Source organism: Macrobrachium nipponense, chromosome 14 (assembly GCF_015104395.2).
Source record: "Macrobrachium nipponense isolate FS-2020 chromosome 14, ASM1510439v2, whole genome shotgun sequence".
Taxonomy (NCBI): Eukaryota; Metazoa; Arthropoda; class Malacostraca; order Decapoda; family Palaemonidae; genus Macrobrachium; species Macrobrachium nipponense.
The window spans coordinates 13,307,355-13,323,943 of record NC_087207.1 but is presented as its reverse complement, the minus strand read 5'-3'; the positions used below and the strand labels follow the sequence as shown (position 1 = coordinate 13,323,943).

At 35.8% G+C, this 16,589-nt stretch overlaps 1 pseudogene; it reads right to left on the bottom strand.

The window, feature by feature from the left end:
- Positions 1-517: 517 nt before the first annotated feature.
- The window catches only part of LOC135226135 (glutamate receptor 2-like), an 83,563-nt pseudogene continuing 67,491 nt past the window's right edge, over positions 518-16,589 (bottom strand).

Genomic DNA, 16,589 nt, shown 5'->3' with positions numbered 1-16,589 from the left:
GTAGCAAAATTTCCCGGGAGAATATTATATTCCATTATCTTTTGCAAATATTTTCAGTAGCCTGAACGAGTCCGTGTGTGAGAGTGTGTGTGTGTGTGTGTGTGTGTGTGTGTATGTATGTATGTGTATATGTGTGTGTGTGTCTCTCATGCCCATTTGTATATTTGTGTGCAAATCCATACTCTATACGTTGATTTTAGGGAATAAAGGCACTTATTTCAAATAATTGTCATAGTATCAAAAGATAAGATGGAGAAATAGATGTAAAATACAAATGAAGACAGATGCGCAATGTATTTGCAAATAGATAGATAGATAGATGATACCATAGCTTCAGTTACATTTCATTAACAAAACACAATTACAAAATAAGTTTTATTTTACCAAGAACATTATCGAACCCTCCCGATGTCGGTTCAATGATGCAGTGCGGAAACTAATGTACTCGACTCCTCGTTGGGATTGTCTTCAAATCCCTATTCATGAACCCCCAGCACCGCGCCCCTCGCCCTCCGCCTTAAAAGCTCTCCTTGGGGAGCGCCCACGAGGAATCTTTCAGGTCCTCATTGGAACCCTCGTGGCTGTGGGGGAAACTGGTGCTCTGCTGTCCCCTCTCCTTCAGTTCCTCTTTTCCCCTTGTCAGGAATTCGCTCCCCTCAGTAGCTCCTCTTTCTTTCGAGTTCTGTCCTCTGCCATTCTTCATTCCTCCTCCCTGTAGTGGATAATTAAGGCTCTTGCTCTATATTCCCCCATTATAGTTTTACTTCACTCCCCAAGTTGCATGTTTGCGTGCGTCATCTAATTCATATCACTGACTTGCTGATACTCATACTCTTAATATGACTGCCGTTATATTGCAAAGTTCTTTCCAACACAGACACACACACACACAAACATGCATAGCTATATAATCGTAATCCTCTTCGTATATCATCAGCATGGACTGCTTAGTATGCTGCCAAGCGGATAGTAAGAGTTCATATATATATATATATATATATATATATATATATAATATATATATATATATATATATATATATATATACATATACATATATACATATATATATATACATATATATATATATACATATATATATATATATATATATATATATATATATATATATATATATATATATATATATATATATATATATATATATATAAAACAAAAAACGTGTTTAAAGTTTTTTTTTTTTCTGTAGAAACGTTAGTTTTTAACTTAGAGACAATTTTTTATTCCAAATTGAAGCTTAAAGTACCCTCTTCATGATTGTCATAAAAATGTAATAAACTGTAAAAGTTTATTAATAACTAGTTAATGCTTACAATAAACTAGTTTTATGCTGTTTACCGGTTTTTTATTAAATATTTTCCATAAAACTCAATCTATATAATTGTAACCACTTGCAAATTACTTATCATTATGAAAAAAAATGAAAGTGTCTGACCATTAAAATATTCCTCCCAATATTCATATAATAATAATTAAAAAGTGTAGTTAAAAAAATTTAATTTTTAATTACGATATTTAAATTGCAATTAGATGAATAGTTTGTAAAAATTTTGAATGAATAGACACATTAAAGTTTTATGTTAATATTAATAAGTAAAATCGAATTATTAACAATGAAATTTAATGATTTTAAATAATTATAATAATTAAATTATTACAGAAATTACAATGATCAAAATATTTTAATGTTCATTATTCACTAACAATTATAAATAATTATGAAGTATTACCATATTTATGTTTGAGGCAAAAAGGATTAGGGTTAGAGTTGGCTAATGTACAGACGCGGACCGGGACTTTAAAATATAGGTATTGACGACGTTTTTTACAAGAAACGATTTTTGGCGTGTGTGCATGGATGTTTTTGTTTTTCCTCTAAAGGCCTCATATAACAGAATCTAACACAATCTTTCACTGGACTTTTAGGAAACTCGTAATGAAATTGTAGAAAAAAAAAATATTCTAGATCCAAGAACACCCTAACATTAGATCTCTCTCTCTCTCTCTCTCTCTCTCTCTCTCTCTCTCTCTCTCTCTCATTGCAAGAAGGCAAAACCTTTCAGCCACGGTCTGTCTGAACTTTTCCGCAGTCAACTCCCACAAAAGGTGCACCGCTAAGTTTGGATTCGAGAACTGCTGAGTTTATTGTTTTCCATCAGCGGCCTTGAGGTTTGCCTGAACCGAGTATTCCAGTTTTCATTATTATTATTATTATTATTATTATTATTATTATTATTATTATTATCATTAAAGAAAAGGAGCTAGATTCTTTGTTGATTTGGTTAAATATTCCGTTGGGTATTCGGCCATGGTATGCTCTGACAATGGAAATACAGGCGTATGGAATATCTGTCAGGCAATATTATCGATATTAATGGTCTTCTTTTTTCTTAAGAACCGTAGGCTTTTTCCAAGTTAGTTTTCCCTGCATGACATCTCAATTGCTGTATATGTGTTGAAATGATCGATTATTTTTTTGTGTTTACCTTTTATATATTATTTAGCTTTTCATTTTTGTCATTTTTATTTTATCCTTACTGCCAATAAAAACCATAGAATCAATATCAAAGGTACAGCAGTTAACAATGACCATGTAAAAAAAATTGAAATTTTTCAAATGCTTTGGCAATAACTCGGATAACTTGTTTTTTCGTGACGGTTATCATTCGTATAAACAACGACAAATTAAAGTAAGAATACTAATAATGATAATAATCATCATCATCATTCTCATTATTTCTAAGGGTAATAAATATAATATCTTAAGGATCTCCATTTCACCTTTAGGGGAATGAGTTCCTTTCACGCAACAGACGAAGGAGAGCTGAAAGGGAAAAAGGAAACATAGGAGTATATAATATATTAGGATGGCTTAGGCAAGTAAAGGGAACGGGGGAATATCTGTAGCGAAGAGAGGAGTATTAGATTTATGGTAAAAGATGAGAGGTAGGCTAAGGGGGTGAGAGAATGAGAGTGTGTCAGAGGAGTTAAGATAAGAGTGGAACTATTTGTAGGATAGTAAATGACAAATCTGAGTCTAGAGGCTTCGGTGTAACCGCCACTATCCACCAAAAATCTGAGAAGGTTCATCAGACATGAGATTTATCAATGACCGATGAAGGTAGAAAGTACCCACGAATAAAAATGACGAAGTAATAAATGTAATTTTTAAAGACATTCGTTAGAAACGTCAAATCGTAAAAGACCAAATATTCAGAAACAGATACAAAAAAAAAATAAAAAAAAGGAAAATCTTAATTCCCGGCCATAGCAGACGAAAGAACGAGAGCCCAGGAAATGTGGATTGTCCAGAAATTGCGGCAGTTGATCTGAATGGTGGGACCATAAGGACATAAAACGATATTCCCGGCGATCGCGAAATCGACCTTACGGTTCTGGAATTCTCGATAGCACAAAACGGTCGGTCTGCGGTGAATTCATGCCAGGAATTCGTCGATTTACTTGAGAGGCGATTGAGGGTCTTCATTCCTTAGTTTATATGTATGTATATATATATATATATATTCTATATATATATATATATATATATATATAATATATAATATATACATATACATACATACAATATACAATATACATACCATACATACATCATACATACACACATATATATATATATATATATATATATATATATATTATATAGATATATATGTATATATACTATATATGTATGTATCTATTCAATTGTTTCTCTCAAAAGAGTATTTCATCGGAATCTATCTGTTATCTATCCACTTGTGATCATTCTGGCTGACCTTTTGTTCATTTAGTAATTTTTCTTGCCTTGTCTTCTACGAATATGCAATATTATATGAATAATAGTAACAGTCATTGTCTGAGACATTACTGTCAACATTGCAACTGTTTAATTTATTGGATTCAAGATTTAAAGACGAGGGTTTTAATTTTTAAGAATGAAGACAAAGACTTCCATGTGAGTAATATCAACGAAGATATAAAATAAACATCTTTCATTATATAGAGTGCCACATTTTAAAAGAAGCCTTAGGCCACTCTCATTGTCCTTTTGATTTGTACGCGCACAAATGTAAAATGAAGGATTTTTTTATTTCATGGAGTCTAGATCAAACAAGCGTCCATAGGCAATTTTGCTATGTCATATAATTATTTTTTACGTATTATCTTCGTAAAATGAAAACAAAACGTAAGAGAAATTCCTTTATAAAACATTTGTTTATATAAAGGAGAGCGAGTTTTAGCTGCAGCCGTTAACTGGCTATAATTACCTACAACTCTTTGTCCGTTGGGAACGTTTTCATCATTAAAAAATATATTGTTTCCAGATAATGGTAGGTCGATTTATCAATTTAAATCATGAGAAAATGCAAATCCTGCCATTCACTCGACAGCCCCGTGTCGTCTAAATTCAGAAACCTTAATGCCACGTCAGTGTTGAACAGGAGTTACCCAGAATAAAAGTCTACTTCCTCTCTCTCTCTCTCTGCACGACCAATTATATCTGAGGATGTGAATGCCCTTGAAAAAGACACGCTTCAACACACTTAGTTTGTTTATATCTTTCAAAGTATAAATGTTGCTACATATTTTTTCAAAGCATAAATGTTGCTACATATTCTTTCAAAGTATAAATGTTGCTACATATTTTTTCAAAGCATAAATGTTGCTACATATTCTTTCAAAGTATAAATGTTGCTACTATTGTTTCAAAACATAAAGTTGCTACATATTCTTTCAAAGCATGTTGCCAATTTTTTCAAAGCATGTTCTACACATAATCTTTTAAATCATAAATGTTGCTAGAATATCTTTCAAAGCATAAATGTTGCTACATAATCTTTCAAAGTATAAATTTTGCTACATAATCTTTCAAAGTTTAAATGTTGCTACACATAATCTTTCAGAGTCTAAATGTTGCTACATAATCTTTCAAAGTCTAAATGTTGCTACATATAATCTTTTAAATCATAAATGTTGCTAGATTATCTTTCAAAGCATAAATGTTGCTACATAATCTTTCAAAGTATAAATGTTGCTACATAATCTTTCAAAGTTTAAATGTTGCTACACATAATCTTTCAAAGCATAAATGTTGCTACATAATACTGTTGTCGTATAATAACAACATTTTGTATCCGATTTTGAAAAGCGTGTTTTTGACCCTCTGGACACGATTTAACTAGGAAAACCGCTGTAAAAGAAAAAAAAAGTTCAAAAGTGTTTCAGTAATGAACTGGAGGCCGAATGGACTAGTTTTTGCATGTTACTAATGGAGTCTGATTCAGAGCCGTTTTTGAATTGAGGATTTCGGCATAATAAACAGAAATGTGAGCTGGATTTTGGACTGGATATCCTGATTTTGATGTGTACAGAGTGCTTTCGGATTTATGGCTGTCATCAGTTTATGGGTTTTGGTATCTAAATAAACTGGGGAATTATGGAGAGAAGAGCTATAGTTCATTACTTTGGTTTTCCGTAGAACTAAGTGATGCAGTGTTGATTATTATTATTATTATTATTATTATTATTATTATTATTATTATTATTATTATTATTATTATTATTATTATTAATGTTCAACAGACGATAATGGCTCATGAGAAGCAGATGACGAAATACTTATTAATTATAATTTCCCTTCGGTATAAATAAATTATATATGAATATATATATATATATATATCATATATATATATATATATATTATATATAATTATATATATATCTATGATATATAGATATATATATATATATATATATATATATATATATATATATATATATATATGAATATACTATACATATACATTATATATATATATATATATATATATATATATATATATATATATATATATATATATATATATATATATATATATATATATATATGTGTGTGTGTGTGTGTGTGTGTGTGTATCACAGGAAAACAGCAGTCGTTCGAGATATATTCTCAAGGAAGCAAGGGAGACGTCTTCTTGTAATTTAAAAGGCTTTATTGAGCGACGTTTCGGGGTCCAGCCCCTTCGTCACGGCTGTAAAAAGGTTATTAATACACATAAAACATAATTAAAAGAACTCATCTTAATAACCAAGATACATTTAAAATTCACAGAAAACCTACTACTATGCTAGGAAAATTACCATCTCAAGTGAAAGGAAGAAGACGAATGACCAGAAGAAGAAGGAAACGTTCCAAGTAAACATAGTTATGCCAGGTTAAGAAAGGTAGCGGTAGTTTGGTTGTTTAATTTTGGAACTATTGTTTTTATGGAAAGCGATTCGAAGACAGCAAGCTCTTGAGGAAAAGTCCGTGTAATGATTTTAAAGTTTTTGTATTCTATATTAAATTTGCCTTTTTTTTAATGTTCTCGAATGTTCGAGAATTCTGGTGAAGACAACCGGACACCTGTTCTATAACTCACCCCCCTGACCGGGTGTCCGGTTGTCTTCACCAGAATTCTCGAACATTCGAGAGCATTAAAAAAAATGCAAATTTAATATTGAATACTAAAACTTTAAAATCATTACACGGACTTCTTCTCCTGAAGACCTTGCTGTCTTCGAATCGCTTTCCATAAAATCAATAGTTCCAAATTAAAAAACCAAACTACAGCTTCCCCTCTTTACCTGGCATAACTCTATTTACTTGGAACCTTTCCTTCTTCTGGTCACTCGTCTTCTTCCTTACACTTGAGATGGTAATTTTCTTAGCATTGTAGTAGGTATTCTGTGAATTTGAAATGTATGTTGGTTATTGGGATGAGTTTTTTTTATTACGTTTTATGTGTATTAATAACCTTTTTACAGCCGTATCGATGGGCCTGGACCCCGAAACGTCGCTCAATAAAGCCTTTTAAATTACAAGAAGACGTCTTCCTTGCTTCCTTGAGTGTATGTATATATATATATATTATATATATATATATATATATATATATATATATATATATGTATATGTATGTATGGATATGTATATGTATATATATGTAATATACGAGTGTGTGCGTGTTTGTGTGTGAATTTATAGTTATTGCTTTATACATACAGATCAGCAACTTCCATAGAAGTTCAAACCAAATGTGTTCCTGGAAATATCCGGAATCGTAAAAATGAATTGCATTTGAACTGAAGAAATTCTTCATCGAAATCGGAAAGGGTCTCTTTCTCTCTCTTTAGAGCAATAATTCTTCTCTCTCAATTTCCTGTTTTCTTAAAGGTTATGAAAGTCCCCGTCGCAGTGTGAAGGTGTACGGACATCTTCCATCTTCCCAACAGCCCCCCTCCCCCCTCCCCCTACAAGAAGGAACGTATGGGATGGATTTTTGGGGGTTTAGATTGAAGACCCTGTTATGGATATCGAAGGGGAAGTCTGGAAGATCGTCTGTCATCGGAGACAACATTCGTTTTCTTTTATGGATCTTCTCTACTCTTTTCTTTTCTTTGGTGTAATATCCTTGCCCTTTCCTTTTTATATACATTTTTTTCATAAATCAAATGTGCATATTGCAGAGTTAACAAATACTGAGGATTCTTCACGTGAAAAGATATTTAAAAACAAGTTATTAATGCTTAGTGTCAGAATCTATTTTTTTTTTTAGTTTTTATTTTTATTAAAGGTTGTCTAGTAGCATCCACCTTGACACTTTTTCCTATAATTACTTCCACATTTGATAATTAAATTGAAGGGTTTTGTGACAGTTTCCTCTCCGATGTTTTCAGCTTTCAGAGGTGTAAATTTTTCTGTTTTGTCTGACTCTTGCAATATTATTATTATTATTATTATTATTATTATTATTATTATTATTATTATTATTATTATTATTATTATTATTATTATTATTATTATTATTAATTAATTAATTAATTAATTAATTAAGATAAGACAGTGTCGCCTGGAGTAAATAAGTAATAAGGCAATGCTCAGTCTAGGGAAATCGCATTGCTGGCCTCACTGACCCAACCACAGAGAGTACGAAGGACTTGCTATTCTTTCAACTATAGTGTGTCTCGGTGTCAGAACTGGCAATAGTGATATCTGGGGATGAAATTATTCACGTGAGAGGGAATTGCACCTTTGAACTGCTGAAAGGTGACGTATTAGATCAACACTATATCCACTTAGTCGCTAAGGGTAAAAAAGGAGAGGAACTAGATATGTCGCTGCATATTAATTTTAAAATCGAAGTCTTCCCCGTAGCATCGAGAGGCCTTGGGGACATGTCTTGTGGAGAGACATGCTTACAAATTCTGAGGTCTATTAAGTATGGCTCCCCACAAGATATGTCTCCAAGACCTTTCGATGCTGTGAGGCTGACTTTGACTTTAAATATGCAGCAACGTATCTGGTTCCTCTCCTTTTATACCCTTTGAGGCTCAGTGGATACAGTGTTGATCTGGTGTTTCACCTTTCAGCAGTTCAAACGAGCTTGGGGACAGAAACATAGTCTATATTCTAGTAAATGAAAATGACAAGATCTATGAAATATTCTAATTGTCTGATGGTCACAGCTGTCAGATTATGGCAAATGGTCAAACTCCTTATTAATATACCATCCGTGACGATTTCCTGTAACCAAGATACAACGATGTGAAAATCTCATGAATAATGACTGCCAACTTTTCTTTAACATATTTTCCCACCAGAAAGAAGAGAAAAATCATCAATCCTGAAAGTCATCCATGAGAGATATTATTAAAATCAAGTACCATGGAACCAAGTCTCTGTTATGAATGTATTAAAGTTATTATCGGAGATCGTGCAATGGAAAGACATGCAATTAATTCTAACCACTCTTCGCATCGTCATTTCTCGTTGCTTCTCTTACAGGGGGAGTAATAGCTGCAGCCTATCCTTCCAATCCTACCTTATGCCTAAGCTGGCCATGACATAAATGCTCGGAGGACTAACTGAAGGTGTGTAGGATATCTCGCAGGATGTGAATTCAGTACTCCTACTGCGTAGCACTAAGATTCAACGGAAGTATGGTCGATATTATTATTACTATTATTTTTTTTTTTTTTTTTTTTTTTTTTTTGCTCTATCACAGTCCTCCAACTCGACTGGGTGGTATTTATAGTGTGGGGTTCCGGGTTGCATCCTGCCTCCTTAGGGGTCCATCACTTTTCTTACTATGTGTGCCGTTTCTAGGATCACACTCTTCTGCATGAGTCCTGGAGCTACTTCAGCCTCTAGTTTTTCTAGATTCCTTTTCAGGGATCTTGGGATCGTGCCTAGTGCTCCTATGATTATGGGTACGATTTCCACTGGCATATCCCATATCCTTCTTATTTCTATTTTCAGATCTTGATACTTATCTATTTTTTCCCTCTCTTTCTCTTCAACTCTGGTGTCCCATGATATTGCGACATCAATGAGTGATACTTTCTTCTTGACTTTGTCAATCAACGTCACGTCTGGTCTGTTTGCACGTATCACCCTATCCGTCCTGATACTATAGTCCCAGAGGATCTTTGCCTGATCGTTTTCTATCACTCCTTCAGGTTGGTGTTCGTACCACTTATTACTGCAAGGTAGCTGATGTTTCTTGCACAGGCTCCAGTGGAGGGCTTTTGCCACTGAATCATGCCTCTTTTTGTACTGGTTCTGTGCAAGTGCCGGGCATTCGCTTGCTATGTGGTTTATGGTTTCATTTTTCGTATTGCACTTCCTATATATGGGAGAGATGTTATTTCCGTCTATCGTTCTTTGAACATATCTGGTTCTTAGGGCCTGATCTTGTGCCGCTGTTATCATTCCTTCAGTTTCCTTCTTTAGCTCTCCCCTCTGTAGCCATTGCCATGTGTCATCGCTGGCTAGTTCTTTAGTCTGTCTCATGTATTGTCCGTGCATTGGTTTGTTGTGCCAGTCCTCTGTTCTGTCTATCATTCTCCTGTCTCTGTATATTTCTGGGTCTTCGTCTACTTTTATTAGTCCTTCTTCCCATGCACTTTTTAGCCACTTGTCTTCACTGGTTTTCAGATATTGCCCCAGTGCTCTGTTCTCGATGTTGACGCAGTCCTCTATACTTAGTAGTCCTCTCCCTCCTGCCTTTCGTGTTATGTATAGTCTGTCCGTATTTGCTCTTGGGTGTAGTGCTTTGTGTATTGTCATGTGTTTCCTAGTTTTCTGATCTATGCTGCGGAGTTCTGCCTTCGTCCATTCCACTATTCCTGCGCTGTATCTGATTACTGGCACTGCCATGTGTTTTATGGCTTTTATCATATTTCCGGCGTTGAGTTTTGACTTGAGTATCGCCTTGAGTCTCTGCATATATTCTTTCCTGATCGTGTCCTTCATCTCTTGGTTTTTATATCCCTCTGCATAATTCTTTCCTGAATCCGTGTCCTTCTTCTCTCTTGGTGTTTTATATCCCCTCCTTCCATTATTCCCAGGTATTTGTATCCTGTTTCATCTATGTGTTTGATGTTGCTCCCATCTGGTAGCTTTATCCCTTCAGTTCTCGTTACTTTGCCTTTTTGTATGTTGACAAAGCGCATTTTTCTATTCCAAACTCCATCCTGATGTCCCCAGATACAATTCTTACAGTGTGGATTAGGGTATGTATTTCCTTGATGCTCTTGCCATACAGCTTGATGTCGTCCATGAACATCAGATGGTTGATTCTGTTGCCTCTTTTCTTGAGTTGGTACCCGGCATCCATCTTCTGTAGTACTTTTGTCATGGGAATCATGGCTACTACGAAGAGTAGTGGGGACAGTGAGTCGCCCTGGAAGATGCCTCTCCTGATATTAACCTCTGCTAGTATTATTCCAGAGCTTGTAAGTATTGTATTCCAGTTGCGCATTGTATTTTTGAGGAAGCTGATGGTGTTTTCCTCTGCCCCATATATTTTCAGGCATTCTATCAGCCATGTGTGTGGTATCATGTCGAAGTCTTTCTTATAGTCTATCCATCCCATGCTTAGGTTGGTTTTCCTTCTCCTACTGTTCTTCATTACCATTTTGTCTATCAGGAGCTGGTCTTTTGTGCCCCTACACTTCCTTCTGCAGCCTTTCTGTTGGTGGGGGATGGTATTTGTCTCCTCTAGGTAGTTGTATAGCCTTTCACTGATGATACCTGTTAGTAACTTCCACATTATTGGTAGGCAGGTGATAGGCCTGTAGTTACTGGCTATATTTCCCTTACTCTTGTCTTTTTGTACTATTATTATTATTATTATTATTATATTATTATTATTATTATTATTATTATTATTGTTGTTGTTGTTGTTGTTGTTGTTGTTCAGAAGTAATCCGATTTTCTATAAAGCAGTTCAGGAGTCCAGTAAAACCTATTATATTACACGGGACGTTCTTGTATATGATACCACTATTGATAGAAATTCCTAAAGATGTTCCATTGCTGTTATGACGTCAATCAAGCCACCAGTCACAAGCTCCAGCAGTCCTCAGGAGAGAAGCCAAAGTTGTTGTTGTCATATCAAAGTTTTAAGACGAATATGATCTGTCTGTATATGCTGCACTGAAGTTTCCGTTTTGACATTAACATGTCATTCAATGCGAAGACATGAAATGAGTACTCTACTTTTAAAGGATTCCAATGTGCTGTGAGGTCGAAAAAACAAGTCTTCCAGATTTGTTCCCATTTATTCATATCCATCTATGTTGCAATTTGTCTACAGAGAATGTAGCAAAGAATCTGAATCCTCATCACTTTCTTCTATCCGCCTTCTTAGACACCGAAGTCCATTATCCCCCGTCTATTCTTCACGATCTTCCCAGGTATTTACTCTCTCCCCTTTTTCTGTCCGCACTTTTCCTGTCCGCCCTCAGATCTTAAAAGTTACTGAGGCTACAGGGCTGCAAATTGATATGTTGATTAGCCACCCTCTAATCATAAAACATACCAAATTGCAGCCCTCTAGCCGCAGTAGTTTTTATTTTATTTAAGGTTAAATTTAGCCATAATCGTGCGTATAGCAACGCTATAGGACGGGCCACCACCGGGCCGTAGCTGAATGTTTCATGGGCCGCGGCTCATACACCATCATACACTGTACAGAAAACTCGGCGCATTTCTACTCGTTTATTTGTTGTCTACTAACAAAAATAGGAGCCCATCCAACTTGACCCAATTTCCTCGTCCCAATTGGAATCCGACCTGAGAGATTCTCTTTCCCGGCAGCAGCTCTGCTTCCCTTTAGTTCTGTCTTGACATTTGCTCTTAAGCCTAATCCTTAAGGGCTTTGCCCTATTTGTACTTCTACCTTCTTCAGGAGGATATTGTTCTGTGTTTCTTCTGCCGTTGGAGCTACGCTCTTTTCCAAGAAGAGCTGGTGGGGTTGGAATGTCTTCGTTGTTGTAGCGAGATGTTCTTTGACATTAAAAAAATTCATTTGTTGCTTTTGTATCTGATTAAAATTGACTTCTAATTCTTGTAACTTAGGCAATTGATTCAGAGTAATTTTGTTCCCGGTATCGATATATTTTCTTTTTACGCGTAAAACCTTTTCTGTCTTTTCCCGTTACTTGAAAGCCTCTATTTTTTACCTCTTACGATTTTGTCCGTTTTCTTTATGCTCTACGTTGTAAGTTATCCTTGTCAGTCTGTCTGTCCTTTTTCCTTTCATTCTTGCTCATTCTCTCTCTGTCTTTAGAAACAGTTCAAGCACTCTAGTGAACTCTTTTGCCTGAGAGAGAGCGTTTACTGGAATTATGAATGTTGGCAGATACGGAGACTTGTTGCAGGCAGCTGCTGACGGCGGGTGTTGCTGCTGTATGGAAGAGAAAAGGCTGATAGTTTTTTTAAGTGCTGTTCGAATATGCAAGAGCAATACAGCAGCACCTCTGTTGCACGAATGGAAAGGTGGAAGGAAAGTTCACTACAGAAATTCTTTGCATATCTTCTTGAAGAACTTTAGGTGTTAGGCTATTCAACTCTGAATTTTATTCATCAGGTTATGAGACGATGTACAGGAGAGGTGTTACTGTAAGGAAATATTTAATAGACCAAACGTTTTAAAAACAGTCCCGCCATGAATCCATTCATATATTCCATTACACGACATCTTGTTATATGAAGATTGGAAACAATATTTTCATTGTAAAGAGAATCTCAATTTCTTTCTAACAATAAAAAAAAAATCAATCCAGATTTACAACGGTAAAGGTTGGGTCATCATCGTTAATGTGTGTTGATCCTTTGTAGAGATAAGTTGAAGTTGAATTTTATGCTAGCTTACTGGTCCTTAAGGAAGTTGTTTCCGTCATATATAACAATCAGTCCATTCGCTTAAATCTATTAATGTACATAAAACTAGAATCTGAGTCAATGTTTCTTGTTTCACTTAAAAATCAGTTTCCAGTAATATAAAAGTTTATTAGATACAAAATTAATACAAACCTCCTCTTTTTAGATCAAATTTATTCAGCTAAAAATGGTTTATCGCTCAAACGAGCGAATTCGTCTTTATAATTTACATATTTATCGTACTTAGTGGTTTCTTCTCCCTCGCCGTAGTTATGTCGTGGTGAACTCAGTTTTCCGTCGTATGTTTTGTTTGTTGCTTGAGAGAGGCTGACAAACAAACTAGTCTGATATCACCGCTTTCCATGAAGCAAGGGTTAAGTATATCTTAGTTTTACTAGACCATTGACCTGATTAACAGCTCTCCTAGGGTTGGCCCAAAGGATTAGATTTGTATTTACGTGGCTAGGAACCAACTGGTTAATCAGCAACGGGACCTATAGCTTGTTGTGGGATCCGAACCACATTATATCGTGAAATGAATTTTTAATCACCAGAAATAAATTTCTCTGATTCCACACTGGCGGCAGCTGGCAGCGAACTAAGGCTACCAGAATGATAGGCGATTATGTAACCTATTCGTCCAATGAGGAACTTGTGAAGCAAGGGAATCCGGTATGTAGAATGTTAGAGGATGTTTCGAAACGAGAGTATCCTATCCCTAAACAACTTAATCAGAAGGTATTGGAAAGTCTTTTATCTTGGTTAAATGAACTCATCTTATTTATACAACTGACCACGAACTCTATAACAAAAATAAAGGCAAGAAAATGAATAACCGTTGATTGGAAGAAATCTATATTAGTTTTAATACTCACAATTATAAAGGTAAATAATGTTAATTTACCTTCTATCCCCTGAGAAGCGTAAGTGGAAAAAAGTTGAATTCCAAAACAGAGAATAAACACTACTAAATGGAAGGATTATTTAGCGAAGGGCCGTGAAGGGAAATGTAAAGGGGAATTTAATTACCTCTGCCTCTCGCTTAAGATAAGAATTCCAGTAAAGTTCCAAGCGAAGAGAGAGAAAAAGTGTAATTAGCGGAAAATATGGGCAAAAAGGTAGGGAAAAATAAAGAATTAATGTATCAGTACTTTTTTAGAAAAGAGCACAGATAAAAACTTCAACTATAGAGGTTGCTCAAAGCTGAATAGGAAAAGGCGCAGCCGCTGAAGAAGACGTTAAACAGCCTCGTCGTGTGAGTCTGGAATTTTTGTGTTTCTGAACTGTCCGAGTAATTACATTCCCAGCGGCTTCATAAAGAACGGGGGTCTGACGCCATGCAGCTTAATTGTTGTACTGATGGCCAGTCGGTTTTCCTCTCCATGTAACAAAAGAGCTCATCTGCATTTTGATGTAGCCTGTTTACTAAAATGCCACAACATTTATACCGCGTAGCTATAGTTACTGGACGAGTATTATTAGGAGGCAACGCTCGTGGTGAGATGGGGCGGGGGGGATGGGGAAGTGAGACCTGGAACGTAGCACGTGTTGGTTGAATGGGGTGAAACAGGAGCTGAATCAAAGGCCACAAGTTTCAGGAGGCACAGTAATACGTGCTAGGGGGAGAACGGATGTCTTGCCTTCGCTTGTAAGGGTCTATGACCTGCTTATGCTGATTAGCTTTTTTTTTTTTTTTTTTTTTTTTTTTTTTTCTCAGGTATTTCTGGTGGCTGCTGTTTCGGAAGTTCTCTAAACAGGGCATCGTCCTCAATTCTGTAACTTAAGAATGTTTGTTTTAATGACTCTCTCTCTCTCTCTCTCTCTCTCTCTCTCTCTCTCTCTCTCTCTCTCTTGTATCTTCTTTTTTTCCCAGTGAGAAGTGTATTGCTATGAACTCAAACCACGGCCAATAAAACCATCATCGTCGTATATTTCAAGAAATCTCGGTTCGCACAGTGATACTGATGCAAGACTTGTGGTAAAATTAAAAACTCTCCTCTTTACGATGAAAAATAGAAAGAAAAAAAGAAAAAAACTTTATTTGTTGGAACGTATTTCATCTTTGGCTCTAAGGGGTAGGAAAATCATTCCAAACTGGTAGAATTCGTAGAATAGCGTCCTTCTCTAGGAAGGAAACGCTATTTCATGAAGGAATCTGCAGCCTTCAGTGCACCTCATTCGGTGCAATGTAGGCATTGCTTAAGGTTCTTTGCAGCGCCCCTTCGGCCCCTAGCTGCAACTACTTTCATTCCTTTTACTGCTCCTCCGTTCATATTCTCTTTCTTCCATCTTACTTTCCACCCTCTCCTAACAATTGATTCATAGCGCAACTGCTTTGATGTTTTCCTCCTGTTACACCTTTCAAACCTTTCACTGTGAATTTCCGTTTCAGCGCTGAATGGCCTTAGTTGCCACAGCGCTTGGCATACTGAACCACAAAAAGGTGATCGGAAATGGTCCAGAAGGCGCGGATGTTCTTTGGCATCGCAAGAAATGAATTCGATTTTTTTTTTTTTAAGCAGTGATGACGATCGCATTCAGTATCAGACGAAATATAGGGTTTTCCGTCTTCCACTGATTTTATTGCCTTTATTAGTCATATTACAGTGTTTGGTTATGTGATGCAAATTGCTTTTAGTTAAGATAGATATAGATGGGTATAAAAAAAAGAAATGCAATAAACGTTTAATAAAAGGTGACCACAAAGTAGGTTTCGTGAACTTTGAGTTTTCACTAAATATCATGTAATGCTTTCGTGACAGTCTTATCATCTTACAAAACACCAAAACAGCTTTAATCACTCTCATTATCATACCAGAAAGAATAGCAGCGTCGGTCTGCTTTACAGTGTTAAAGAAATAAGAGCTTCAGTGTCGTGGTCGGTATGGTGTTGGCCTGGCGCCTCGGTGGCTGCAAGTTCGATTCTCGGGCATTCCACTGAGGGAGGGGGGGGGGGGGGGGGGGGGTCAGAGACGTGTATTTCTGGTGACAGAAGTTCACTCTCGACGTGGTTCGGAAGTCACGTAAAGCCGTTGGCCCCGTTGCTGAATAACCACTGGTTCCATGCAACGTAAAAACACAATACAAACAAAAGAAAACAATACAGTATTGAAATTAAAATAGGCCCAGGGGTTTCTGAAAGTCATGCCTGTTGTATACGAGGGCAGACTTTAGCTTCAGGACTCTCAGTCATTATGAAGGCCCGTTTGCAGTTTGTTTATTCTAATTTTTCATAAGGAAAAAAAAAGTAGGTATGCGCATACTAAAAGGTAATACTTACATTGTATAAAAAACCACCAAAACTCAACAGAGCTATATATAAACTGCATAACAGCAGCAAATAGAGAATAAA